This window comes from Cololabis saira, unplaced genomic scaffold (genome assembly GCF_033807715.1).
Source record: "Cololabis saira isolate AMF1-May2022 unplaced genomic scaffold, fColSai1.1 scf041, whole genome shotgun sequence".
Taxonomy (NCBI): Eukaryota; Metazoa; Chordata; class Actinopteri; order Beloniformes; family Belonidae; genus Cololabis; species Cololabis saira.
In genome coordinates, this window is record NW_026906205.1 from 362,501 (window position 1) to 383,881 (window position 21,381).

Sequence of the window (21,381 nt, forward strand, 5' to 3'; positions counted from 1 at the left end):
CAAATTTATGACTTATATTCTATGACTTATCTTCAACTCCATATAAGAGGTATTTCAAGCTGCAACTTCTGCTTACGGCCATACCAGCCTGGATGCGCCCGATCTCGTCTGATCTCGGAAGCTAAGCAGGGTCGGGCCTGGTTAGTACTTGGATGGGAGACCGCCTGGGAATACCAGGTGCTGTAAGCATTTTCAACCAGCAGAGAGCGCTCTCGCTTAATCTACCCACACATATTTCAACGTGGTAACAGCGACAGCTCACGTCCTAAAGTGTTTTGCACATGGTTAAGGCACTTTAACTCCAACAAATAAGCGCTTCTAAATTATCATCACCAACAAATCAATGACTTATATTATATGACTTATCTTCAACTCCATATAAGAGGTATTTCAAGCTGCAACTTCTGCTTACGGCCATACCAGCCTGCATGTGCCCGATCTCGTCTGATCTCGGAAGCTAAGCAGGGTCGGGCCTGGTTAGTACTTGGATGAGAGACCGCCTGGGAATACCAGGTGCTGTAAGCTTTTTCAACCAGCAGAGAACGCTCTCGCTTAATCTACCCACACATATTTCAACGTGGTAACAGCGACAGCTCACATCCTAAAGTGTTTTGCACATGGTTAAGGCACTTTAACTCCAACAAATAAGCGCTTCTAAATTATTATCACCAACAAATCAATGACTTATATTATATGACTTATCTTCAACTCCATATAAGAGGTATTTCAAGCTGCAGCTTCAGCTTACAGCCATACCAGCCTGGATGCGCCCGATCTTGTCTGATCTCGGAAGCTAAGCAGGGTCGGGCCTGGTTAGTACTAGGATTGGAGACCGCCTCGGAATATCAGGTGCTGTAAGCTTTTTCAACCAGCAGAGAGCACTCTCGCTTAATCTACCCACACATATTTCAACGTGGTAACAGCGACAGCTCACGTCCTAAAGTGTTTTGCACATGGTTAAGGCACTTTAACTCCAACAAATAAAACCAACAAATCAATGACTTATATTCTATGACTTATCTTCAACTCCATATAAGAGGTATTTCAAGCAGCAGGTTCTGCTTACGGCCATACCAGCCTGGATGCGCCCGATCTCGTCTGATCTCGGAAGCTAAGCAGGGTCGGGCCTGGTTAGTACTTGGATGGGAGACCGCCTGGGAATACCAGGTGCTGTAAGCATTTTCAACCAGCAGAGAGCGCTCTCGCTTAATCTACCCACACATATTTCAACGTGGTAACAGCGACAGCTCACGTCCTAAAGTGTTTTGCACATGGTTAAGGCACTTTAACTCTGACAAATAAAACCAACAAATCAATGACTTATATTCTATGACTTATCTTCAACTCCATGTCAGAGGTATTTCAAGCTGCAGCTTCTGCTTACTACCATACCAGCCTGGATGCGCCCGATCTCGTCTGATCTCAGAAGCTAAGCAGGGTCGGGCCTGGTTAGTACTTGGATGGGAGACCGCCTGGGAATACCAGGTGCTCTAAGCTTTTTCAACCAGCAGAGAGCGCTCTCGCTTAATCTACCCACACATATTTCAACGTGGTAACAGCGACAGCTCACGTCCTAAAGTGTTTTGCACATAGTTAAGGCACCTTAACTCCAACAAATAAGCGCTTCTAAATTATTATCACCAACAAATCAATGACATATATTCTATGACTTATCTTCAACTCCATATAAGAAGTATTTCAAGCTGCAGCTTCTGCTTACGGCCATACCAGCCTGGATGCGCCTGATCTCGTCTGATCTTGGAAGCTAAGCAGGGTCGGGCCTGGTTAGTACTTGGATGGGGGACTGCCTGGGAATACCAGGTGCTGTAAGCCTTTTCAACCAGCAGAGAACGCTCTGGCTTAATCTACCCACACATATTTCAACGTGGTAACAGCGACAGCTCACGTCCTAAAGTGTTTTGCACATGGTTAAGGCACTTTAACTCCAACAAATAAAACCAACAAATCAATGACTTATATTCTATGACTTATCTTCAACTCCATATAAGAGGTATTTCAAGCTGCAACTTCTGCTTACGGCCATACCAGCCTGGATGCGCCCGATCTCGTCTGATCTCGGAAGCTAAGCAGGGTCGGGCCTGGTTAGTACTTGGATGGGAGACCGCCTGGGAATACCAGGTGCTGTAAGCATTTTCAACCAGCAGAGAGCGCTCTCGCTTAATCTACCCACACATATTTCAACGTGGTAACAGCGACAGCTCACGTCCTAAAGTGTTTTGCACATGGTTAAGGCACTTTAACTCCAACAAATAAGCGCTTCTAAATTATCATCACCAACAAATCAATGACTTATATTATATGACTTATCTTCAACTCCATATAAGAGGTATTTCAAGCTGCAACTTCTGCTTACGGCCATACCAGCCTGCATGTGCCCGATCTCGTCTGATCTCGGAAGCTAAGCAGGGTCGGGCCTGGTTAGTACTTGGATGAGAGACCGCCTGGGAATACCAGGTGCGTTAAGCTTTTTCAACCAGCAGAGAACGCTCTCGCTTAATCTACCCACACATATTTCAACGTGGTAACAGCGACAGCTCACGTCCTAAAGTGTTTTGCACATGGTTAAGGCACTTTAACTCCAACAAATAAAACCAACAAATCAATTACTTATATTCTATGACTTATCTTCAACTCCATATAAGAGGTATTTCAAGCTGCAACTTCTGCTTACGGCCATACCAGCCTGCATGTGCCCGATCTCGTCTGATCTCGGAAGCTAAGCAGGGTCGGGCCTGGTTAGTACTTGGATGAGAGACCGCCTGGGAATACCAGGTGCTGTAAGCTTTTTCAACCAGCAGAGAACGCTCTCGCTTAATCTACCCACACATATTTCAACGTGGTAACAGCGACAGCTCACGTCCTAAAGTGTTTTGCACATGGTTAAGGCACTTTAACTCCAACAAATAAGCGCTTCTAAATTATCATCACCAACAAATCAATGACTTATATTATATGACTTATCTTCAACTCCATATAAGAGGTATTTCAAGCTGCAACTTCTGCTTACGGCCATACCAGCCTGCATGTGCCCGATCTCGTCTGATCTCGGAAGCTAAGCAGGGTCGGGCCTGGTTAGTACTTGGATGAGAGACCGCCTGGGAATACCAGGTGCTGTAAGCTTTTTCAACCAGCAGAGAACGCTCTCGCTTAATCTACCCACACATATTTCAACGTGGTAACAGCGACAGCTCACGTCCTAAAGTGTTTTGCACATGGTTAAGGCACTTTAACTCCAACAAATAAAACCAACAAATCAATTACTTATATTCTATGACTTATCTTCAACTCCATATAAGAGGTATTTCAAGCTGCAACTTCTGCTTACGGCCATACCAGCCTGCATGTGCCCGATCTCGTCTGATCTCGGAAGCTAAGCAGGGTCGGGCCTGGTTAGTACTTGGATGAGAGACCGCCTGGGAATACCAGGTGCTGTAAGCTTTTTCAACCAGCAGAGAACGCTCTCGCTTAATCTACCCACACATATTTCAACGTGGTAACAGCGACAGCTCACGTCCTAAAGTGTTTTGCACATGGTTAAGGCACTTTAACTCCAACAAATATGCGCTTCTAAATTATTATCACCAACAAATCAATGACTTATATTATATGACTTATCTTCAACTCCATATAAGAGGTATTTCAAGCTGCAGCTTCAGCTTATGGCCATACCAGCCTTGATGCACCCGATCTCGTCCGATCTCGGAAGCTAAGCAGGGTCGGGCCTGCTTAGTACTTGGATGGGAGACCGCCTGGGAATACCAGGTGCTGTAAGCTTTTTCAACCAGCAGAGAGCGCTCTCGCTTAATCTACCCACACATATTTCAACGTGGTAACAGCGACAGCTCACGTCCTAAAGTGTTTTGCACATGGTTAAGGCACTTTAACTCCAACAAATAAAACCAACAAATCAATGACTTATATTCTATGACTTATCTTCAACTCCATATAAGAGGTATTTCAAGCAGCAGATTGTGCTTACGGCCATACCAGCCTGGATGCGCCCGATCTCGTCTGATCTCGGAAGCAAAGCAGGGTCGGGCCTGGTTAGTAGTTGGATGGGAGACCGCCTGGGAATACCATGTGCTGTAAGCTTTTTCAACCAGCAGAGAACGCTCTCGCTTAATCTACCCACACATATTTCAACATGGTAACAGCGACAGCTCACGTCCTAAAGTGTTTTGCACATGGTTAAGGCACTTTAACTCCAACAAATAAAACCAACAAATCAAAGACTTATATTCTATGACTTATCTTCAACTCCATATAAGAGGTATTTCAAGCTGCAGCTTCTGCTTACGGCCATACCAGCCTGGATGCGCCCGATCTCGTCTGATCTCGGAAGCTAAGCAGGGTCGGGCCTGGTTAGTACTTGGATGGGAGACCGCCTGGGAATACCAGGTGCTGTAAGCTTTTTCAACCAGCAGAGAGCGCTCTCGCTTAATCTACCCACACAAATTTCAACGTGGTAACAGCGACAGCTCACGTCCTAAAGTGTTTTGCACATGGTTAAGGCACTTTAATTCCAACAAATAAAACCAACAAATCAATGACTTATATTCTATGACTTATCTTCAACTCCATATAAGATTGATTTCAAGCAGCAGATTCTGCTTACGGCCATACCAGCCTGGATGCGGCCGATCTCGTCTGATCTCGGAAGCTAAGCAGGGTTTGGGCCTGGTTAGTACTTGGATGGGAGACCGCCTGGGAATACCAGGTGCTGTAAGCAATTTCAACCAGCAGAGAGTGCTCTCGCTTAATCTACCCACACATATTTCAACGTGGTAACAGCGACAGCTCACGTCCTAAAGTGTTTTGCACATGGTTAAGGCACTTTAACTCTAACAAATAAGCGCTTCTAAATTATTATCACCAACAAATCAATGACTTGTATTATATGACTTATCTTCAACTCCATATAAGAAGTATTTCAAGCTGCAGCTTCAGCTTACGGCCATACCAGCCTGGATGTGCCCGATCTCGTCTGATCTCGGAAGCTAAGCAGGGTCGGGCCTGATTGGTACTTGGATGGGAGACCGCCTGGGAATACCAGGTGCTGTAAGCTTTTTCAACCAGCAGAGAGCGCTCTCGCTTAATCTACCCACACATATTTCAACGTGGTAAGAGCGACAGCTCACGTCCTAAAGTGTTTTGCACATGGTTAAAGCACTTTAACTCCAACAAATAAAACCAACAAATCAATGACTTATATTCTATGACTTATCTTCAACTCCATATAAGAGGTATTTCAAGCAGCATATTCTGCTTATGGCCATACCAGCCTGGATGCGCCCGATCTCGTCTGATCTCGGAAGCTAAGCAGGGTCGGGCCTGGTTAGTAGTTGGATGGGAGACCGCCTGGGAATACCAGGTGCTGTAAGCTTTTTCAACCAGCAGAGAACGCTCTCGCTTAATCTACCCACACATATTTCAACATGGTAACAGCGACAGCTCACGTCCTAAAGTGTTTTGCACATGGTTAAGGCACTTTAACTCCAACAAATAAAACCAACAAATCAATGACTTATATTCTATGACTTATCTTCAACTCCATATAAGAGGTATTTCAAGCAGCAGATTCTGCTTACGGCCATACCAGCCTGGATGCGCCCGATCTCATCTGATCTCGGAAGCTAAGCAGGGTCGGGCCTGGTTAGTACCTGGATGGGAGACCGCCTGGGAATACCAGGTGCTGTAAGCATTTTCAACCAGCAGAGAGCGCTCTCGCTTAATCTACCCACACATATTTCAACGTGGTAACAGCGACAGCTCACGTCCTAAAGTGTTTTGCACATGGTTAAGGCACTTTAACTCCAACAAATAAAACCAACAAATCAATGACTTATATTCTATGACTTATCTTCAACTCCATATAAGAGGAATTTCAAGCTGCAGCTTCTGCTTACGGCCATACCAGCCTGGATGCACCCGATCTCGTCTGATCTCGGAAGCTAAGCAGGGTCGGGCCTGGTTAGTACTTGGATGGGAGACCGCCTGGGAATACCAGGTGCTGTAAGCTTTTTCAACCAGCAGAGAGCGCTCTCGCTTAATCTACCCACACAAATTTCAACGTGGTAACAGCGACAGCTCACGTCCTAAAGTGTTTTGCACATGGTTAAGGCACTTTAACTCCAACAAATAAAACCAACAAATCAATGACTTATATTCTATGACTTATCTTCAACTCCATATAAGAGGTATTTCAAGCAGCAGATTCTGCTTACGGCCATACCAGCCTGGATGCGCCCGATCTCGTCTGATCTCGGAAGCTAAGCAGGGTCGGGCCTGGTTAGTACTTGGATGGGAGACCGCCTGGGAATACCAGGTGCTGTAAGCATTTTCAACCAGCAGATAGCGCTCTCGCTTAATCTACCCACACATATTTCAACGTGGTAACAGCGACAGCTCACGTCCTAAAGTGTTTTGCACATGGTTAAGGCACTTTAACTCCAACAAATAAAACCAACAAATCAATGACTTATATTCTATGACTTATCTTCAACTCCATATAAGAGGTATTTCAAGCTGCAGCTTCTGATTACGGCCATACCAGCCTGGATGCGCCCGATCTCGTCTGATCTCGGAAGCTAAGCAGGGTTGGGCCTGGTTAGTACTTGGATGGGAGACCGCCTGGGAATACCAGGTGCTGTAAGCTTTTTCAACCAGCAGAGAGCGCTGTTGTGACCGCCCATATGCCCATCTGAACTCTGAATTTATAAATGATTATGTATTCATGATTGGGTGAACATTTTCAGAACAGTAAAGGCCGAAAGCTATAGTCAGTTTTATGAACCCTGCTGCCAACTTCTGGTCATCTCGGCCCGGCCCGAGATAGCAAGTTTATGACCCCAAGAGGGGGGGTCAAAACAGATCAAAGCAAGCAAGGAAAGTTTCTGCCAGGGAAACAGACTCCCTGGGGATTTACGACCCCCGCTGCATGGCAGATCAAAGCAGGACAGCAAAACCCAGTAAACCAGGCCTCGGTTTGCTGCCCCCTCGGGTGCTGCCCCTTTGAACAGAAGAAAACTCTGAAAACCCTGGTCAACCCCCCCAAGCCTGAAACCGGCTTGAATATGCCTCCTAAAATGGCAGCTGCGCCATGAACTACAATCCCAGCATGCCTTGTGGGATGGGGCGGCGCCTACAAGCGGCGCGCATCCAATCACAAACAAGGCACCGATGACGTCACCGCAGCGCGCGTAGGATCAAAACCCCTGCCGCTGCTCCCTTTCTTTCTCTTCTCAACTTCATCTCATCGGCGCTGGATCTTTGGCTCCAGGCCAAAGGATCCCATCTCCTCTCTCTCCCCCCGGGCTGGGGGGAGGCAGGAGGCCCGCACCGGACCGGGCCCTGCGGGGTCCGGCCGTTGAAGCCGCGGTCCCCCGGGAGGCTCCGATTTCTCACTAAACTCTGTTCCTCTTTAAGTTTCTGCAGATCCGAGCTTCCGACGCCCACGCCCTCCCGGCAACCAGATCGGGACACAGCTGCGATTGAGTGCTCAGACTGAACCCCCCCTCCCCGCTCCGAGCCCCTGTCTGCGAACCGCACAGGGGATCGGGGACGGACGGCCGGCGTCTCGCCCGGCGTGAGCTCTCCCGGGGCCCGGACGGCCGCGCGTCGGCGACCGGCGCAGAGAGGGAAGCACGGCAGGAGAGACCGGTCCCCCGCCGCGCCTAGGAATGCGTGTGAGCCTCCGTTTTGGTCCGGAACCACGGCCCGGCACGAGGCGGCCCCGCCGCTGTCTAATCAGTTTCAGGGAAAGGGACGGGACGCGATAGCCTGACTGCGAAACCCCAGCAGGACCGCGAACCCAGTCGACGAAACCCGCAGGCACCCGATTCCGGATCCCAGAGGAGACGTGAGCCCGCGTAGCAGTGATCAGTAGGATTTAAGAGTGTTCAGAACTGTGTGTGAGATTGTGTGACCTGGGTTATCAGTAACTTAAGAGTGTTACAGAGCTAAATCTGTGTTCAGAGCTGAGATTACATCATCATTGTTATCATTATCATGTTTGATTATTTGGTAGTCGTTGTTTTCTGCCGTAGGCACGTTTTAAATGCTGCGTTCGCCATCCGGTCCGATTGCACGTGGCCCAGAGGGCGCGTCCATCTTTAAAAGACCACAGGAGCCCCGTTTGAACTGTAGATGTTCTTTATCATCTTTATTATTATTACATTTGATTATTTTTTTTATTCCATGCATTTAACGTTTATGTTTCATTTTATTGATTGTTGTTTTTCTTGTTAGTTAATGGTTTTATAATAATGTCGTGTGCCATCAGATTTATTCTGGTATTTATTTACATCCCTTTTGATACCCGTATGTAAATAAATTCTGATTGATTCTTAATGAGTGGTTGTGTTATTTCATGCAAGATTTGGTCACAGGTTGATTTGTTTAAGCAGAGCCCAGTGTTCGGATATCACGCCTTCACTGTTATTCTGTAAGATTTGCTGTTCTGCAGGATAATTCAAAAATCATATGAGACTGATTTTCTGCTGTTTTAGTTATCGAATTCCATCGGAGTAAGGCCCGGTGGTGGTGCCCCGAGAATTATAATTTTGATAATATGATTTGATAAATAGTCAACCTTATTAATAATATTCATTAATAGCCTTGATCAGCCAAGCTACCCGAGTCGCACAACACAGTACTGGATATGATTAATAACTGCAAATTAGGCAGTCGTCTTGCACATTCAAACATTACTCGTTGTTGGCAGGATTCGAACCTGCGCGGGGAATCCCCAATGGATTTCTAGTACATCGCCTTAACCACTCGGCCACAACAACCTGTCAGCTGTGTGTGTGTGTGTGTGTGTGTGTGTGTGTGTGTGTGTGTGTGTGTGTGTGTGTGTGTGAATCTTCAGAAATAGACAATTTAGAGTCTTTATTTTAAAATGGTTGGTTTTACTTTATTTTAAAATGGTTGGTTTTACTTTATTAGGTTTAGACATATTTTCATCCCTATTTTGATTAAATGCATTTTCATCAACAGTCAGTGCAGTATGTTCATAGATCATACATCCACTTTCTTGTTTCCAAAAAGCTCTGGATAGATTTCAGTTAATCTCTCACATCTCATGTATGAGAGAATCGCTTAAGTAGCAGAGGGTGGTTTCGATCCATCGACCTCTGGGTTATGGGCCCAGCACGCTTCCGCTGCGCCACTCTGCTGTATAACCAGGATGTGACTCCGCCACACAGTGGGGGGGAGGGGGGTAGGGGACTTAAAAGCGGGTCCCCTGGTTCGGACGGTGAGCCGGGTCTCTGGGTGGCTCCAGGTGAGCCGGGTTGTTGAGGTTGTTGAGTTGTTGTTGGGGTCTGGTGGTGGAAGCTCCTGAGGTGTGGTGGTGATGCTGCTGGGGTCTGGTGGTGCAGCTAGTGGGGTCTGGTGGTGGAAGCTCCTGGGGTCTGGTGATGGAAGCTCCTGGGGTCAGGTGATGGAAACTCCTTGGGTCTGGTGATGGAAATTCCTGGGGTCTGGTGGTGGAAGCTCCTGGGGTCTGGTGGTGATGCTGCTGGGGTCTGGTGGTGATGCTGCTGGGGTCTGGTGGTGGAGCTAGTGGTGTCTGGTGGTGGAAGCTCCTGAGTTGTGGTGGTGATGCTGCTGTCGTCTGGTGGTGGAGCTAGTGGTGTCTGGTGGTGGAAGCTCCTGGGGTCAAAGTCCAGAGTGCTAACCATTACACCATGGAACCCTGTTCAGCTTTTATTGTGTTTTTATTGTGGTCCTGAAACCAGAACATGAGTAAAAAACAATATGCGCTTGAGCATCTGACAGAGTGCTGTCCATGGTGCTAGGAGCGTCTGGGTGTTTATGGTACCAGGGCCCTGGTCCTCCAGGCCCAAGGGCTGGCTCTTTCACTCCAGTGGCCGGTCGGTGGGGGGCTTAAAAGCGGGTCCCCGGGTTCGGACGGTGAGCCGGGTCTTTGGGTGGCTCCAGGTGAGCCGGGTTTTTGAGGTTGTTGAGTTGTTGTTAGGGTTTGGTGGTGGAAGCTCCTGAGGTGTGGTGGTGATGCTGCTGGGGTCTGGTGGTGCAGCTAGAGGGGTCTGGTGGTGGAAGCTCCTGGGGTCTGGTGATGGAAGCTCCTGGGGTGTGGTGGTGGAAGCTCCTGGGTTCTGGTGGTGATGCTGCTGGGGTCTGGTGGTGGAAGCTCCTGAGGTCTGGTGGTGGAAGCTCCTGGGGTCTGGTGGTGGAAGCTCCTGGGGTCTGGTGGTGGAAGCTCCTGGGGTCTGGTGGTGGAAGCTCCTGGGGTCTGGTGCTGATGCTGCTGGGGTCTGGTGGTGGAGCTAGTGGGGTCTGGTGTTGGAAGCTCCTGGGGTCTGGTGGTGGAGCTAGTAGGGTCTGGTGGTGGATGGGGTCTGGTGGTGATGCTGCTGGGGTCTGGTGGTGGAGCTAGTGGGGTCTTGTGGTGGATGGGGTCTGGTGGTAATGCTGCTGGGGGCTGGGGGTGGAGCTAGTAGGGTCTGGTGGTGGATGGGGTCTGGTGGTAATGCTGCTGGGGTCTGGTGGTGGAGCTAGTGGGGTCTGGTGGTGATGCTGCTGGGGTCTGGTGGAAGCTCCTGGGGTCTGGTGGTGGAAGCTCCTGAGGTCTGGTGGTGGAAGCTCCTGGGGTCTGGTGGTGGAAGCTCCTGGGGTCTGGTGGTGGAAGCTCCTGGGGTCTGGTGGTGGAAGCTCCTGGGGTCTGGTGGTGGAGCTAGTGGGGTCTGGTGTTGGAAGCTCCTGGGGTCTGGTGGTGGAGCTAGTGGGGTCTGGTGTTAATGCTGCTGGGGTTTGGTGGTGGAGCTAGTGACTTACATGTTTTGAAAAAGGCGGGCATGACGAAAAGATCCTGTAAAAAATCTCTGTAATATGTTTCTTTTTTTCCTGTAAAGTTGGACATTTGAAAGATTAGGTAAATGGGGAATGACTGGCTTTTAATCAGTTGTGGAACTGCAACGAAATTCATTTCTGCATAAGACCCAATGCGAGAAAGAGATGGTCGACCTTCCTGTGCCGAGCACCAAGAAGAGGATTAGAGGGGTTTTCCAAGTCCAAATAATATTATTGCAGTAATACATGTTTCCGCCCAGTTTCGAACAGGGGACCTTTCGCGTGTTAGGCGAACGTGATAACTACTACACTACGGAAACTTGCATGCTTTGAAAATGGCGGGCGTAACGAAAAAAAAATCCTATCTTCAAATCATTCATGTTAGAAATAAATGTGTGATTTCATATAAGTTGTCCTGGTGCGGTAAAATAAAAAATCATCCATCGGTATTACCATGCTGGGTAGAAAATACAAAATGTACCACAAGGGAAGCCAACTGATTACTTTTGAAAGACAGTACTGGATATGATTAATAACTGCAAATTAGGCAGTAGTCTTGCACATTCAAACATTACTCGTTGTTGGCAGGATTCGAACCTGCGCGGGGAATCCCCAATGGATTTCTAGTCCATCGCCTTAACCACTCGCCCACAACAACCTGTCAGCTGTGTGTGTGTGTGTGTGTGTGTGTGTGTGTGTGTGTGTGTGTGTGTGTGTGTGTGTGTGTGTGTGTGTGTGTGTGTGTGTGTGTGTGTGTGTGTGTGTGTGTGTGTGTGTGTGTGTGTGTGTGTGTGTGTGTGTGTGAATCTTCAGAAATAGACAATTTAGAGTCTTTATTTTAAAATGGTTGGTTTTACTTTATTTTAAAATGGTTGGTTTTACTTTATTTTAAAATGGTTGGCTTTACTTTATTAGGTTTAGACATATTTTCATCCTCATTTTGATTAAATGCATTTTCATCAACAGTCAGTGCAGTATGTTCATAGATCATACATCCACTTTCTTGTTTCCAAAAAGCTCTGGATAGATTTCAGTTAATCTCTCACATCTCATGTATGAGAGAATCTCTTAAGTAGCAGAGGATGGTTTCGATCCATCGACCTCTGGGTTATGGGCCCAGCACGCTTCCGCTGCGCCACTCTGCTGTATAACCAGGATGTGACTCCGCCACACAGTGGGGGGGAGGGGGGTGAGGGGAGTTAAAAGCGGGTCCCCTGGTTCGGACGGTGAGCCGGGTCTCTGGGTGGCTCCAGGTGAGCCGGGTTGTTGAGGTTGTTGAGTTGTTGTTGGGGTCTGGTGGTGGAAGCTCCTGAGGTGTGGTGGTGATGCTGCTGGGGTCTGGTGGTGATGCTGCTGGGGTCTGGTGGTGGAGCTAGTGGTGTCTGGTGGTGGAAGCTCCTGAGGTGTGGTGGTGATGCTGCTGTCGTCTGGTGGTGGAGCTAGTGGTGTCTGGTGGTGGAAGCTCCTGGGGTCAAAGTCCAGAGTGCTAACCATTACACCATGGAACCCTGTTCAGCTTTTATTGTGTTTTTATTGTGGTCCTGAAACCAGAACATGAGTAAAAAACAATATGCGCTTGAGCATCTGACAGAGTGCTGTCCATGGTGCTAGGAGCGTCTGGGTGTTTATGGTACCAGGGCCCTGGTCCTCCAGGCCCAAGGGCTGGCTCTTTCACTCCAGTGGCCGGTCGGTGGGGGGCTTAAAAGCGGGTCCCCGGGTTCGGACGGTGAGCCGGGTCTTTGGGTGGCTCCAGGTGAGCCGGGTTTTTGAGGTTGTTGAGTTGTTGTTAGGGTTTGGTGGTGGAAGCTCCTGAGGTGTGGTGGTGATGCTGCTGGGGTCTGGTGGTGCAGCTAGAGGGGTCTGGTGGTGGAAGCTCCTGGGGTCTGGTGATGGAAGCTCCTGGGGTGTGGTGGTGGAAGCTCCTGGGTTCTGGTGGTGATGCTGCTGGGGTCTGGTGCTGATGCTGCTGGGGTCTGGTGGTGGAAGCTCCTGGGGTCTGGTGGTGGAAGCTCCTGAGGTCTGGTGGTGGAAGCTCCTGGGGTCTGGTGGTGGAAGCTCCTGGGGTCTGGTGGTGGAAGCTCCTGGGGTCTGGTGGTGGAAGCTCCTGGGGTCTGGTGCTGATGCTGCTGGGGTCTGGTGGTGGAGCTAGTGGGGTCTGGTGTTGGAAGCTCGTGGGGTCTGGTGGTGGAGCTAGTAGGGTCTGGTGGTGGATGGGGTCTGGTGGTGATGCTGCTGGGGTCTGGTGGTGGAGCTAGTGGGGTCTTGTGGTGGATGGGGTCTGGTGGTAATGCTGCTGGGGTCTGGTGGTGGAGCTAGTAGGGTCTGGTGGTGGATGGGGTCTGGTGGTAATGCTGCTGGGGTCTGGTGGTGGAGCTAGTGGGGTCTGGTGGTGATGCTGCTGGGGTCTGGTGGAAGCTCCTGGGGTCTGGTGGTGGAAGCTCCTGAGGTCTGGTGGTGGAAGCTCCTGGGGTCTGGTGGTGGAAGCTCCTGGGGTCTGGTGGTGATGCTGCTGGGGTATGGTGGTGGAGCTAGTGGGGTCTGGTGTTGGAAGCTCCTGGGGTCTGGTGTTGGAGCTAGTGGGGTCTGGTGTTAATGCTGCTGGGGTTTGGTGGTGGAGCTAGTGACTTACATGTTTTGAAAAAGGCGGGCATGACGAAAAGATCCTGTAAAAAATCTCTGTAATATGTTTCTTTTTTTCCTGTAAAGTTGGACATTTGAAAGATTAGGTAAATGGGGAATGACTGGCTTTTAATCAGTAGTGGAACTGCAACGAAATTCATTTCTGCATAAGACCCAATGCGAGAAAGAGATGGTCGACCTTCCTGTGCCGAGCACCAAGAAGAGGATTAGAGGGGTTTTCCAAGTCCAAATAATATTATTGCAGTAATACATGTTTCCGCCCAGTTTCGAACAGGGGACCTTTCGCGTGTTAGGCGAACGTGATAACCACTACACTACGGAAACTTGCATGCTTTGAAAATGGCGGGCGTAACGAAAAAAAAATCCTATCTTCAAATCATTCATGTTAGAAATAAATGTGTGATTTCATATAAGTTGTCCTGGTGCGGTAAAATTAAAAATCATCCATCGGTATTATCATGCTGGGTAGAAAATACAAAATGTACCGCAAGGGAAGCCAACTGATTACTTTTGAAAGACAGTACTGGATATGATTAATAACAGCAAATTAGGCTGTCGTCTTGCACATTCAAACATTACTCGTTGTTGGCAGGATTCGAACCTGCGCGGGGAATCCCCAATGGATTTCTAGTCCATCGCCTTAACCACTCGGCCACAACAACCTGTCAGCTGTGTGTGTGTGTGTATGTGTGTGTGTGTGTGTGTGTGTGTGTGTGTGTGTGTGTGTGTGTGTGTGTGTGTGTGTGTGTGTGTGTGTGAATCTTCAGAAATAGACAATTTAGAGTCTTTATTTTAAAATGGTTGGTTTTAATTTATTAGGTTGAGACGTATTTTCATCCTCATTTTGATTAAATGCATTTTCATCAACAGTCAGTGCAGTATGTTCATAGATCATACATCCACTTTCTTGTTTCCAAAAAGCTCTGGATAGATTTCAGTTAATCTCTCACGTTTGAGAGGATCTCTTAAGTAGCAGAGGATGGTTTCGATCCATCGACCTCTGGGTTATGGGCCCAGCACGCTTCCGCTGCGCCACACTGCTGTATAACCAGGATGTGACTCCGCCACACAGTGGGGGGGAGGGGGGTAGGGGACTTAAAAGCGGGTCCCCTGGTTCGGACGGTGAGCCGGGTCTCTGGGTGGCTCCAGGTGAGCCGGGTTGTTGAGGTTGTTGAGTTGTTGTTGGGGTCTGGTGGTGGAAGCTCCTGAGGTGTGGTGGTGATGCTGCTGGGGTCTGGTGGTGCAGCTAGTGGGGTCTGGTGGTGGAAGCTCCTGGGGTCTGGTGATGGAAGCTCCTGGGGTCAGGTGATGGAAGCTCCTTGGGTCTGGTGTTGGAAATTCCTGGGGTCTGGTGGTGGAAGCTCCTGAGGTGTGGTGGTGATGCTGCTGTCGTCTGGTGGTGGAGCTAGTGGTGTCTGGTGGTGGAAGCTCCTGGGGTCAAAGTCCAGAGTGCTAACCATTACACCATGGAACCCTGTTCAGCTTTTATTGTGTTTTTATTGTGGTCCTGAAACCAGAACATGAGTAAAAAACAATATGCGCTTGAGCATCTGACAGAGTGCTGTCCATGGTGCTAGGAGCGTCTGGGTGTTTATGGTACCAGGGCCCTGGTCCTCCAGGCCCAAGGGCTGGCTCTTTCACTCCAGTGGCCGGTCGGTGGGGGGCTTAAAAGCGGGTCCCCGGGTTCGGACAGTGAGCCGGGTCTTTGGGTGGCTCCAGGTGAGCCGGGTTTTTGAGGTTGTTGAGTTGTTGTTAGGGTTTGGTGGTGGAAGCTCCTGAGGTGTGGTGGGGATGCTGCTGGGGTCTGGTGGTGCAGCTAGAGGGGTCTGGTGGTGGAAGCTCCTGGGGTCTGGTGATGGAAGCTCCTGGGGTGTGGTGGTGGAAGCTCCTGGGTTCTGGTGGTGATGCTGCTGGGGTCTGGTGCTGATGCTGCTGGGGTCTGGTGGTGGAAGCTCCTGGGGTCTGGTGGTGGAAGCTCCTGAGGTCTGGTGGTGGAAGCTCCTGGGGTCTGGTGGTGGAAGCTCCTGGGGTCTGGTGGTGGAAGCTCCTGGGGTCTGGTGGTGGAAGCTCCTGGGGTCTGGTGCTGATGCTGCTGGGGTCTGGTGGTGGAGCTAGTGGGGTCTGGTGTTTGAAGCTCCTGGGGTCTGGTGGTGGAGCTAGTAGGGTCTGGTGGTGGATGGGGTCTGGTGGTGATGCTGCTGGGGTCTGGTGGTGGAGCTAGTGGGGTCTTGTGGTGGATGGGGTCTGGTGGTAATGCTGCTGGGGTCTGGTGGTGGAGCTAGTAGGGTCTGGTGGTGGATGGGGTCTGGTGGTAATGCTGCTGGGGTCTGGTGGTGGAGCTAGTGGGGTCTGGTGGTGATGCTGCTGGGGTCTGGTGGAAGCTCCTGGGGTCTGGTGGTGGAAGCTCCTGAGGTCTGGTGGTGGAAGCTCCTGGGGTCTGGTGGTGATGCTGCTGGGGTATGGTGGAAGCTCCTGGGGTCTGGTGGTGGAAGCTCCTGAGGTCTGGTGGTGGAAGCTCCTGGGGTCTGGTGGTGGAAGCTCCTGGGGTCTGGTGGTGATGCTGCTGGGGTATGGTGGTGGAGCTAGTGGGGTCTGGTGTTGGAAGCTCCTGGGGTCTGGTGGTGGAGCTAGTGGGGTCTGGTGTTAATGCTGCTGGGGTTTGGTGGTGGAGCTAGTGACTTACATGTTTTGAAAAAGGCGGGCATGACGAAAAGATCCTGTAAAAAATCTCTGTAATATGTTTCTTTTTTTCCTGTAAAGTTGGACATTTGAAAGATTAGGTAAATGGGGAATGACTGGCTTTTAATCAGTTGTGGAACTGCAACGAAATTCATTTCTGCATAAGACCCAATGCGAGAAAGAGATGGTCGACCTTCCTGTGCCGAGCACCAAGAAGAGGATTAGAGGGGTTTTACAAGTCCAAATAATATTATTGCAGTAATACATGTTTCCGCCCAGTTTCGAACAGGGGACCTTTCGCGTGTTAGGCGAACGTGATAACCACTACACTACGGAAACTTGCATGCTTTGAAAATGGCGGGCGTAACGAAAAAAAAAATCCTATCTTCAAATCATTCATGTTAGAAATAAATGTGTGATTTCATATAAGTTGTCCTGGTGCGGTAAAATTAAAAATCATCCATCGGTATTACCATGCTGGGTAGAAAATACAAAATGTACCACAAGGGAAGCCAACTGATTACTTTTGAAAGACAGTACTGGATATGATTAATAACTGCAAATTAGGCTGTCGTCTTGCACATTCAAACATTACTCGTTGTTGGCGGGATTCGAACCTGCGCGGGGAATCCCCAATGGATTTCTAGTCCATCGCCTTAACCACTCGGCCACAAAAACCTGTCAGCTGTGTGTATGTGTGTGTGTGTGTGTGTGTGTGTGTGTGTGTGAATCTTCAGAAATAGACAATTTAGAGTCTTTATTTTAAAATGGTTGGTTTTACTTTATTTTAAAATGGTTGGTTTTACTTTATTAGGTTGAGACATATTTTCATCCTCATTTTGATTAAATGCATTTTCATCAACAGTCAGTGCAGTATGTTCATAGATCATACATCCACTTTCTTGTTTCCAAAAAGCTCTGGATAGATTTCAGTTAATCTCTCACATCTCATGTATGAGAGGATCCCTTAAGTAGCAGAGGATGGTTTCGATCCATCGACCTCTGGGTTATGGGCCCAGCACGCTTCCGCTGCGCCACTCTGCTGTATAACCAGGATGTGACTCCGCCACACAGTGGGGGGGAGGGGGGGAGGGGACTTAAAAGCGGGTCCCCTGGTTCGGACGGTGAGCCGGGTCTCTGGGTGGCTCCAGGTGAGCCGGGTTGTTGAGGTCGTTGAGTTGTTGTTGGGGTCTGGTGGTGGAAGCTCCTGAGGTGTGGTGGTGATGCTGCTGGGGTCTGGTGGTGCAGCTAGAGGGGTCTGGTGGTGGAAGCTCCTGGGGTCTGGTGATGGAAGCTCCTGGGGTCTGGTGATGGAAGCTCCTGGGGTGTGGTGGTGGAAGCTCCTGGGGTCTGGTGGTGATGCTGCTGGGGTATGGTGGTGGAGCTAGTGGGGTCTGGTGTTGGAAGCTCCTGGGGTCTGGTGGTGGAGCTAGTGGGGTCTGCTGTTAATGCTGCTGGGGTTTGGTGGTGGAGCTAGTGACTTACATGTTTTGAAAAAGGCGGGCATGACGAAAAGATCCTGTAAAAAATCTCTGTAATATGTTTCTTTTTTTCCTGTAAAGTTGGACATTTGAAAGATTAGGTAAATGAGGAATGACTGGCTTTTAATCAGTTGTGGAACTGCAACGAAATTCATTTCTGCATAAGACCCAATGCGAGAAAGAGATGGTCGACCTTCCTGTGCCGAGCACCAAGAAGAGGATTAGAGGGGTTTTCCAAGTCCAAATAATATTATTGCAGTAATACATGTTTCCGCCCAGTTTCGAACAGGGGACCTTTCGCGTGTTAGGCGAACGTGATAACCACTACACTACGGAAACTTGCATGCTTTGAAAATGGCGGGCGTAACGAAAAAAAAATCCTATCTTCAAATCATTCATGTTAGAAATAAATGTGTGATTTCATATAAGTTGTCCTGGTGCGGTAAAATTAAAAATCATCCATCGGTATTACCATGCTGGGTAGAAAATACAAAATGTACCACAAGGGAAGCCAACTGATTACTTTTGAAAGACAGTACTGGATATGATTAATAACTGCAAATTAGGCAGTCGTCTTGCACATTCAAACATTACTCGTTGTTGGCAGGATTCGAACCTGCGCGGGGAATCCCCAATGGATTTCTAGTCCATCGCCTTAACCACTCGGCCACAACAACCTGTCAGCTGTGTGTATGTGTGTGTGTGTATGTGTGTGTGTGTGTGTGTGTGTGTGTGTGAATCTTCAGAAATAGACAATTTAGAGTCTTTATTTTAAAATGGTTGGTTTTACTTTATTTTAAAATGGTTGGTTTTACCTTATTAGGTTGAGACATATTTTCATCCTCATTTTGATTAAATGCATTTTCATCAACAGTCAGTGCAGTATGTTCATAGATCATACATCCACTTTCTTGTTTCCAAAAAGCTCTGGATAGATTTCAGTTAATCTCTCACATCTCATGTATGAGAGGATCTCTTAAGTAGCAGAGGATGGTTTCGATCCATCGACCTCTGGGTTATGGGCCCAGCACGCTTCCGCTGCGCCACTCTGCTGTATAACCAGGATGTGACTCCGCCACACAGTGGGGGGGAGGGGGGTAGGGGACTTAAAAGCGGGTCCCCTGGTTCGGACGGTGAGCCGGGTCTCTGGGTGGCTCCAGGTGAGCCGGGTTGTTGAGGTTGTTGAGGTTGTTGAGTTGTTGTTGGGGTCTGGTGGTGGAAGCTCCTGAGGTGTGGTGGTGATGCTGCTGGGGTCTGGTGGTGCAGCTAGTGGGGTCTGGTGGTGGAAGCTCCTGGGGTCTGGTGATGGAAGCTCCTGGGGTCAGGTGATGGAAGCTCCTTGGGTCTGGTGATGGAAATTCCTGGGGTCTGGTGGTGGAAGCTCCTGGGGTCTGGTGGTGATGCTGCTGGGGTCTGGTGGTTATGCTGCTGGGGTCTGGTGGTGGAGCTAGTGGTGTCTGGTGGTGGAAGCTCCTGAGGTGTGGTGGTGATGCTGCTGTCGTCTGGTGGTGGAGCTAGTGGTGTCTGGTGGTGGAAGCTCCTGGGGTCAAAGTCCAGAGTGCTAACCATTACACCATGGAACCCTGTTCAGCTTTTATTGTGTTTTTATTGTGGTCCTGAAACCAGAACATGAGTAAAAAACAATATGCGCTTGAGCATCTGACAGAGTGCTGTCCATGGTGCTAGGAGCGTCTGGGTGTTTATGGTACCAGGGCCCTGGTCCTCCAGGCCCAAGGGCTGGCTCTTTCACTCCAGTGGCCGGTCGGTGGGGGGCTTAAAAGCGGGTCCCCGGGTTCGGACGGTGAGCCGGGTCTTTGGGTGGCTCCAGGTGAGCCGGGTTTTTGAGGTTGTTGATTTGTTGTTAGGGTTTGGTGGTGGAAGCTCCTGAGGTGTGGTGGTGATGCTGCTGGGGTCTGGTGGTGCAGCTAGAGGGGTCTGGTGGTGGAAGCTCCTGGGGTCTGGTGATGGAAGCTCCTGGGGTGTGGTGGTGGAAGCTCCTGGGTTCTGGTGGTGATGCTGCTGGGGTCTGGTGCTGATGCTGCTGGGGTCTGGTGGTGGAAGCTCCTGGGGTCTGGTGGTGGAAGCTCCTGAGGTCTGGTGGTGGAAGCTCCTGGGGTCTGGTGGTGGAAGCTCCTGGGGTCTGGTGGTGGAAGCTCCTGGGGTCTGGTGGTGGAAGCTCCTGGGGTCTGGTGCTGATGCTGCTGGGGTCCGGTGGTGGAGCTAGTGGGGTCTGGTGCTGATGCTGCTGGGGTCCGGTGGTGGAGCTAGTGGGGTCTGGTGTTGGAAGCTCCTGGGGTCTGGTGGTGGAGCTAGTAGGGTCTGGTGGTGGATGGGGTCTGGTGGTGATGCTGCTAGGGTCTGGTGGTGGAGCTAGTGGGGTCTTGTGGTGGATGGGGTCTGGTGGTAATGCTGCTGGGGTCTGGTGGTGGAGCTAGTAGGGTCTGGTGGTGGATGGGGTCTGGTGGTAATGCTGCTGGGGTCTGGTGGTGGAGCTAGTGGGGTCTGGTGGTGATGCTGCTGGGGTCTGGTGGAAGCTCCTGAGGTCTGGTGGTGGAAGCTCTTGGGGTCTGGTGGTGGAAGCTCCTGGGGTCTGGTGGTGATGCTGCTGGGGTATGGTGGTGGAGCTAGTGGGGTCTGGTGTTGGAAGCTCCTGGGGTCTGGTGGTGGAGCTAGTGGGGTCTGGTGTTAATGCTGCTGGGGTTTGGTGGTGGAGCTAGTGACTTACATGTTTTGAAAAAGGCGGGCATGACGAAAAGATCCTGTAAAAAATCTCTGTAATATGTTTCTTTTTTTCCTGTAAAGTTGGACATTTGAAAGATTAGGTAAATGAGGAATGACTGGCTTTTAATCAGTTGTGGAACTGCAACGAAATTCATTTCTGCATAAGACCCAATGCGAGAAAGAGATGGTCGACCTTCCTGTGCCGAGCACCAAGAAGAGGATTAGAGGGGTTTTCCAAGTCCAAATAATATTATTGCAGTAATACATGTTTCCGCCCAGTTTCGAACAGGGGACCTTTCGCGTGTTAGGCGAACGTGATAACCACTACACTACGGAAACTTGCATGCTTTGAAAATGGCGGGCGTAACGAAAAGAAAATCCTATCTTCAAATCATTCATGTTAGAAATAAATGTGTGATTTCATATAAGTTGTCCTGGTGCGGTAAAATTAAAAATCATCCATCGGTATTACCATGCTGGGTAGAAAATACAAAATGTACCACAAGGGAAGCCAACTGATTACTTTTGAAAGACAGTACTGGATATTATTAATAACTGCAAATTAGGCAGTCGTCTTGCACATTCAAACATTACTCATTGTTGGCAGGATTCGAACCTGCGCGGGGAATCCCCAATGGATTTCTAGTCCATCGCCTTAACCACTCGGCCACAACAACCTGTCAGCTGTGTGTATGTGTGTGTGTGTGTGTGTGTGTGTGTGTGTGTGTGTGTGTGTGTGAATCTTCAGAAATAGACAATTTAGAGTCTTTATTTTAAAATGGTTGGTTTTACTTTATTTTAAAATGGTTGGTTTTACTTTATTTTAAAATGGTTGGTTTTACTTTATTAGGTTGAGACATATTTTCATCCTCATTTTGATTAAATGCATTTTCATCAACAGTCAGTGCAGTATGTTCATAGATCATACATCCACTTTCTTGTTTCCAAAAAGCTCTGGATAGATTTCAGTTAATCTCTCACATCTCATGTATGAGAGGATCTCTTAAGTAGCAGAGGATGGTTTCGA

General features: G+C 49.1%; 26 non-coding genes and 2 pseudogenes across 26 annotated transcripts; 21 read left to right on the forward strand and 7 right to left on the reverse strand.

The window, feature by feature from the left end:
• The first annotated feature begins 70 nt into the window (after window positions 1-70).
• On the forward strand, window positions 71-189 carry LOC133431602 (5S ribosomal RNA). The gene has a single exon (XR_009775947.1). It is a non-coding gene; the product is annotated as a 5S ribosomal RNA (ribosomal RNA).
• A 217-nt stretch (window positions 190-406) lies between these two features.
• Window positions 407-525, forward strand: LOC133431285 (5S ribosomal RNA). The gene has a single exon (XR_009775673.1). It is a non-coding gene; the product is annotated as a 5S ribosomal RNA (ribosomal RNA).
• Window positions 526-742: 217 nt separating this feature from the next.
• On the forward strand, window positions 743-861 carry LOC133431432 (5S ribosomal RNA). Its single transcript, XR_009775816.1, has one exon. It is a non-coding gene; the product is annotated as a 5S ribosomal RNA (ribosomal RNA).
• Window positions 862-1,060: 199 nt separating this feature from the next.
• LOC133431603 (5S ribosomal RNA) lies at window positions 1,061-1,179 on the forward strand. Its single transcript, XR_009775948.1, has one exon. It is a non-coding gene; the product is annotated as a 5S ribosomal RNA (ribosomal RNA).
• Window positions 1,180-1,378: 199 nt separating this feature from the next.
• LOC133431462 (5S ribosomal RNA) lies at window positions 1,379-1,497 on the forward strand (annotated as a pseudogene).
• Window positions 1,498-1,714: 217 nt separating this feature from the next.
• Window positions 1,715-1,833, forward strand: LOC133431301 (5S ribosomal RNA). The gene has a single exon (XR_009775689.1). It is a non-coding gene; the product is annotated as a 5S ribosomal RNA (ribosomal RNA).
• A 199-nt stretch (window positions 1,834-2,032) lies between these two features.
• LOC133431604 (5S ribosomal RNA) lies at window positions 2,033-2,151 on the forward strand. The gene has a single exon (XR_009775949.1). It is a non-coding gene; the product is annotated as a 5S ribosomal RNA (ribosomal RNA).
• Window positions 2,152-2,368: 217 nt separating this feature from the next.
• Window positions 2,369-2,487, forward strand: LOC133431467 (5S ribosomal RNA; annotated as a pseudogene).
• Window positions 2,488-2,686: 199 nt separating this feature from the next.
• Window positions 2,687-2,805, forward strand: LOC133431286 (5S ribosomal RNA). The gene has a single exon (XR_009775674.1). It is a non-coding gene; the product is annotated as a 5S ribosomal RNA (ribosomal RNA).
• Window positions 2,806-3,022: 217 nt separating this feature from the next.
• LOC133431287 (5S ribosomal RNA) lies at window positions 3,023-3,141 on the forward strand. Its single transcript, XR_009775675.1, has one exon. It is a non-coding gene; the product is annotated as a 5S ribosomal RNA (ribosomal RNA).
• Window positions 3,142-3,340: 199 nt separating this feature from the next.
• On the forward strand, window positions 3,341-3,459 carry LOC133431288 (5S ribosomal RNA). The gene has a single exon (XR_009775676.1). It is a non-coding gene; the product is annotated as a 5S ribosomal RNA (ribosomal RNA).
• Window positions 3,460-3,676: 217 nt separating this feature from the next.
• On the forward strand, window positions 3,677-3,795 carry LOC133431851 (5S ribosomal RNA). Its single transcript, XR_009776182.1, has one exon. It is a non-coding gene; the product is annotated as a 5S ribosomal RNA (ribosomal RNA).
• Window positions 3,796-3,994: 199 nt separating this feature from the next.
• Window positions 3,995-4,113, forward strand: LOC133431343 (5S ribosomal RNA). The gene has a single exon (XR_009775730.1). It is a non-coding gene; the product is annotated as a 5S ribosomal RNA (ribosomal RNA).
• A 199-nt stretch (window positions 4,114-4,312) lies between these two features.
• On the forward strand, window positions 4,313-4,431 carry LOC133431551 (5S ribosomal RNA). The gene has a single exon (XR_009775898.1). It is a non-coding gene; the product is annotated as a 5S ribosomal RNA (ribosomal RNA).
• Window positions 4,432-4,630: 199 nt separating this feature from the next.
• Window positions 4,631-4,750, forward strand: LOC133431988 (5S ribosomal RNA). Its single transcript, XR_009776313.1, has one exon. It is a non-coding gene; the product is annotated as a 5S ribosomal RNA (ribosomal RNA).
• Window positions 4,751-4,967: 217 nt separating this feature from the next.
• On the forward strand, window positions 4,968-5,086 carry LOC133431899 (5S ribosomal RNA). Its single transcript, XR_009776228.1, has one exon. It is a non-coding gene; the product is annotated as a 5S ribosomal RNA (ribosomal RNA).
• Window positions 5,087-5,285: 199 nt separating this feature from the next.
• Window positions 5,286-5,404, forward strand: LOC133431844 (5S ribosomal RNA). Its single transcript, XR_009776175.1, has one exon. It is a non-coding gene; the product is annotated as a 5S ribosomal RNA (ribosomal RNA).
• A 199-nt stretch (window positions 5,405-5,603) lies between these two features.
• Window positions 5,604-5,722, forward strand: LOC133431552 (5S ribosomal RNA). The gene has a single exon (XR_009775899.1). It is a non-coding gene; the product is annotated as a 5S ribosomal RNA (ribosomal RNA).
• A 199-nt stretch (window positions 5,723-5,921) lies between these two features.
• Window positions 5,922-6,040, forward strand: LOC133431507 (5S ribosomal RNA). Its single transcript, XR_009775857.1, has one exon. It is a non-coding gene; the product is annotated as a 5S ribosomal RNA (ribosomal RNA).
• A 199-nt stretch (window positions 6,041-6,239) lies between these two features.
• Window positions 6,240-6,358, forward strand: LOC133431605 (5S ribosomal RNA). Its single transcript, XR_009775950.1, has one exon. It is a non-coding gene; the product is annotated as a 5S ribosomal RNA (ribosomal RNA).
• A 199-nt stretch (window positions 6,359-6,557) lies between these two features.
• LOC133431667 (5S ribosomal RNA) lies at window positions 6,558-6,676 on the forward strand. The gene has a single exon (XR_009776008.1). It is a non-coding gene; the product is annotated as a 5S ribosomal RNA (ribosomal RNA).
• Window positions 6,677-13,724: 7,048 nt separating this feature from the next.
• trnav-aac (transfer RNA valine (anticodon AAC)) lies at window positions 13,725-13,797 on the reverse strand. The gene has a single exon. It is a non-coding gene; the product is annotated as a tRNA-Val (tRNA).
• A 256-nt stretch (window positions 13,798-14,053) lies between these two features.
• On the reverse strand, window positions 14,054-14,135 carry trnas-aga (transfer RNA serine (anticodon AGA)). The gene has a single exon. It is a non-coding gene; the product is annotated as a tRNA-Ser (tRNA).
• Window positions 14,136-16,418: 2,283 nt separating this feature from the next.
• On the reverse strand, window positions 16,419-16,491 carry trnav-aac (transfer RNA valine (anticodon AAC)). The gene has a single exon. It is a non-coding gene; the product is annotated as a tRNA-Val (tRNA).
• Window positions 16,492-17,899: 1,408 nt separating this feature from the next.
• Window positions 17,900-17,972, reverse strand: trnav-aac (transfer RNA valine (anticodon AAC)). Its single transcript has one exon. It is a non-coding gene; the product is annotated as a tRNA-Val (tRNA).
• A 256-nt stretch (window positions 17,973-18,228) lies between these two features.
• On the reverse strand, window positions 18,229-18,310 carry trnas-aga (transfer RNA serine (anticodon AGA)). Its single transcript has one exon. It is a non-coding gene; the product is annotated as a tRNA-Ser (tRNA).
• A 2,310-nt stretch (window positions 18,311-20,620) lies between these two features.
• trnav-aac (transfer RNA valine (anticodon AAC)) lies at window positions 20,621-20,693 on the reverse strand. The gene has a single exon. It is a non-coding gene; the product is annotated as a tRNA-Val (tRNA).
• A 256-nt stretch (window positions 20,694-20,949) lies between these two features.
• trnas-aga (transfer RNA serine (anticodon AGA)) lies at window positions 20,950-21,031 on the reverse strand. Its single transcript has one exon. It is a non-coding gene; the product is annotated as a tRNA-Ser (tRNA).
• Window positions 21,032-21,381: the final 350 nt, after the last annotated feature.